The 4,539-nt window shown below is 41.1% G+C and overlaps 1 protein-coding gene across 1 annotated transcript in view; it reads right to left on the bottom strand.

The window, feature by feature from the left end:
- Window positions 1-4,309, bottom strand: part of CACHD1 (cache domain containing 1) — a 58,685-nt gene extending 54,376 nt beyond the window's left edge. The window contains exon 1 of the mRNA XM_010179313.1: window positions 4,247-4,309. The gene's annotated coding sequence lies outside the window, so the exon portion shown is untranslated. The remainder of the gene's footprint in view (window positions 1-4,246) is intronic.
- Window positions 4,310-4,539: the final 230 nt, after the last annotated feature.

Here is a 4,539-nt window from a genome sequence, read left to right as displayed (position 1 = left end):
GATTACTGGGGCCTGACATAACCCTCTCTTATCCTCGGGTCAGCTCTCAAAGTGCTCTTCACCTCATTTTAAAAACAAAGTGACGGGGGGGGGAAGCCTTGCTCGTCATTCCTCTTGTCCTTTTTCAGCTTTATTTTCTCCTTAATTTTACAGAACCGAATTGTAAGAAACAAGTGCTTGCTCCAAACGACGCAGCCATTAGCTCTATTTTTAAAATATATATATATTTATTTTTTTGGCAGCTGGCAGACAGGTTGGACGGTAACACCTGTTCCTATTACAGCAGCACCCATGGGGAATGCACTTCAGTTGTCACCATCCCCACTGACACCCTTTCATCACAACATCAGGGAGTTTCTCTCATTTTCCCAGAGACATTGCCCTCATTTGCATCATTCCCTCGAGGGGTTTTATTTTGTTTTAAAGCTTCATTCCCCTCAAAGCTCCGCAGCTCTGAAGTCTTCCCTTTCCAGGGAGCGCTGAAGTGAAGCAGAGCTCCAAGGTTAGGTTTTATTCCTGGCTCTATCTTGAAAGCCGAAGTATTTTTCATGTTTTCAAGACTGTATATAAAATATTTATCAATGAGGTCGACAGGCACGGATGCCATAACAGACTCACAGCCAGGGATTTAACACTGTTGGGCCCCTCAAAAGCATTGCTTGCACATTGAAGAGTTTCGTAAGTATTTTTAGTTTTTAAAATTACCTTCTGTGAATCAGAAGAACCTGGAAAAAAAAGACCTCTTAGCAACATCCACCATGCACTCCTCCCATTGTTTGTGCATCCATTGATTCCTTTTCTAGAAAATATTTTTAACATCTTTATTCCTAACCTGCTTGGGTTTGAAGAAACCACTGCCCCTGCACAAACCCTGCAGGGCACAGAGGACAGCAGGGACATGGATCATAAAATCACCACCATCCTCTTCTCACACCTCTGCTTTAACACATTCAAACCACTCCTGCTTCTCTGGATGGCACCGCAAATACACTCACAATGCAGGAAACTACTTTTAATGTGCATTTCTTCAAAGAGACCGAACTCAAACAGGAGTAAATAGTCCCGGGAATATCCCAGCAAGGTGATTTTCAGCTGACATATGTGTATTTAGAAGAAACAGTTATGAGTTTCAGCACACGTTGACTTCCTTGAAAATGGCTAATCTAGATTTTCCCCTAATAAAACTACCCCATTTCCCACCTTAGTTATATCACTAGTTCCCACCACTAAATTTTCATATTGTATACGAGTTCTCTGATACCGAAATAATTTCCAGGAAAGGAATCCAAGATATTTTTGGCAATCACCATCCAATTTTTAATGACTTATTCAAAGCACAAAAGGTTTTATCTGTAACGTGCAGTAGTAATTCTGTAACTGTAGACCTTACAAGTGCAAGCAGTTTCATGTCAGAGGGTAAAACCACTCCTTGTGAGGCACGAAGAAGGCCAAGAGTATTAAAGAGTTGTATTAAAGAGTTAGGCCTGAAGGCCAACAGCTGTAGTTTTTCACTTTCTCAACAAACTGAAAGTCATTATTTACACAGTTTGGGATAAAAAAACCAACCACCCCCCACCCCCCAACTATTCAGCAGTCTGCCAGAAAAAAGCCCCAGATGACATAAACAGGTAATTAATGGACTTTGGGTATCAGTTGCTAAGAAAATGTTAATGAGTGACGAAGCCAGGAATGAGCGACAGGGGATTTGGTTTGCTTACGTTTGTTTGCATTTGCGCAAGACAATCCCGTCTGATGGACTACTCGAACTCATAAAACTCCGCTTATATTGCTCGTGATTCATTAGGGCTAAAAGAGCTGGTTATTAATGAAACAGAAGTGCCCAATTCTTCTTCTATCCACTTCACTGTTGAGCTTTTAACCACAGTAATTATGCTTCACCGGGGCCTCGTTTTTCTCCTCTGACAGCTCCAAATTCATCACACTACCCACAGTGTTTGGACACTTATTTAGATCTACTTCGGGTGAATACATACATCTGCGGCTGGGAAACAAGTGACGTCCTTTCCTAAGTGGAGAACGAACCGATAGTCGAGACTTCAAAGAAGTTTTAATCCAGTTTCTTGGTTTCCTAAAAACACTTTCGGCTTTCAAAAGTCATCTGATCCATATCAACCAGCCCGCATGGCCCATTCGCAGCGTGCAGACCACCCAGAAAGACTCAAGGAAAATCTTCTCCTAGTGCGGCGTCAGAGCCAGCGAATCCTTGAGATGTTGGGGTGGTTTCAGATTTAAACTTGGGCGAAAATGACCCTTTGTGGTCCTTTTGCACGCAAGCCCTCACCTGTGCATGGTGAACCACCCTGGTGTCACCAGCAGCATGGAGCCTTCCAAGCAATACATTTCTTTTACAAGATCTAAATTTGGGCACCCAAGATTTTTTACTATTATTTACAATATTTCACTGATACATGAAAAAAAAAAATTATGCCCAAATTAGAAACAGGAACGCACATCAAAATTGTATAAATTAAAAATGATACAAAATTAACTACTCGGATACACAGCCATACATATCTGGACCTCCAGGGGAAAAATGGTACCGCTTACAAGAAGAGATCAGGATGTCATTATGCTCAGTTCCATAGCAGCTCTTCTTAATTAAGAATAATTTGGGGTGTTTCTTGAAAGAGAGGAGATTTTTTAAAAAATAGTTGAAGGGTCCTAATCCAACATAAGAGCACATCTGCTGCCCCCATGTCATGACATCCATACTGATGGCTGCTTAACACAAAAAAGAGTAGCTTCAGGAAAAGCTTGCACCAAATGTCTTCTAACTAAGCAGGGCAAGAAAAACCCTCCTGTACAGCATAACAACTATTGCTAGGGCTGGGACACTCCTATCTACAGGGTCAGGCAATCGTTAATACCAGAATTTGGGTAATTTGCTGGGATTAATGCGTTGCTCTGGTGTCTTCTGCTGTTTCCCACACACATCCATATCTCACCAAACACTCAACGTGAACACAAGCAGTACCAAAAGTGAACATTGCTGCTTTTTTTCCTAAACGCAATCCTTGTCATTTTTATGATAACAAAGAGAAGAGATTCTCCTTTAAATTTGTATGATGTCAATCTAACGGTCTCATTTAAATCCTAGATCATTAATCACATGTTCTTATATTTATAAAATTTTTTCTGCTAACGCTATCACACACTTCAGTTTAATGCCAGTATGGGACCAGGCTTCTACACCAAAGACATGGTTTTGGTTTAACAGCAACTCAGCATCAGGGGAACTTTTCCTGAACTATTCCACTTTCTGCAAATTAATTTTGTTCCTACATAGACCATAATCCCATCAAAAGCCACCCTATTTCTTCTGGAACAAAAGAGGAGCAGAGCCCTGTGCTCCAGTGCAAACTCTCCACAAGCTCACATGCAGCGTGGAGGCTGAAGAGAGTCCCTTTTCCCTGGGGAAAGCCCCACTCTGGGGCATTTTTGTTTTTCCTGAACATTAAATCCGGTTTGATAGTGGTTGAAGAAGGTCAGGTTATTCGCTGTAGGTTGTGCAAGCGAGTCCATGCCTACACTGGAAGGAAAAGCCAATTCTTGGGGCTGCCTTTTCTACCAAAAGTCATCATGATTTGCATGAAAGTGCAGTTGTGATCATACAGGTACCTTCGATATCCTTTTTTAAGACATCATTTGATTTGTTTTTAAATCAATTAATTATTTTTTTCAAATACATGCATGTATTAAAATGCAAGCAGCCCATGTCTTGAGACATATCATCTCAATGTTAAACTGAAGAGTTAAAGGTTCAAATGCGTTCCCATATGAAAAGCCCTCAGAAAATTACAAAAAACTCCTCAACCACAACAGCATGAGGCTGTGGCTGTCCCACATTTACACAAAGCAATTGATACCATTTCCACATTCATACACAATATTAGTGCTTTTGCTTTGAATTCAAGCAATTTTAAAAGAGACACTTCCAACATGAAAACCACTCAATTAATGTGGGATACTACAGGAGGGCCCCAGCTCCGCCTCTGCTTTTTCATTTCTAAGGGAAGAACTCACACAAAGCAGATGGGAAACCTTTTTGTGGCAATGCAAAACTCTCAAATACCCAATCAGCCCAAATAAAAATAAATGGAATAAAATCTAAATGGAGATGGGTTATCTGATGTGCTGGATGCTAGGACAGTGGCCACAATAAATGTAATCTCTAAGCTGCGTCTGCCAGCAGGCAGCAAAGGTGGGAAGGGGTTTTCAGACTCACCTGTTGAACTTCGCTTTCGCCATTCGATATTTTCTCCGTGTACACAAAGGAGTTGAATATCCTCTGCAACAAAAAGCAGAAAGGATGTGTAAGAGAACTTTTCTCATAAATATCACATTAAAGCAGCTCCAAAAGGCGCATGGGTGAGGAAATCCGTGTCAGAGAAGGACCGCTTTGACAACTGCACTGTTGTCAAAATTTTCTTACAGTGGGTACATGGAAGAAAAAACACAACACCTTGGTAATGTTCTGCTCCCACACTGAATAATAACGTTGGAAGGAGTTTGGGTTGC

The sequence above is a fragment of the Mesitornis unicolor genome, unplaced genomic scaffold (assembly GCF_000695765.1).
Source record: "Mesitornis unicolor isolate BGI_N332 unplaced genomic scaffold, ASM69576v1 scaffold44642, whole genome shotgun sequence".
Classification (NCBI taxonomy): Eukaryota; Metazoa; Chordata; class Aves; order Mesitornithiformes; family Mesitornithidae; genus Mesitornis; species Mesitornis unicolor.
The sequence above is the reverse complement of the archived record's forward strand: the minus strand, read 5'-3'. Positions and strand labels throughout refer to the sequence as shown.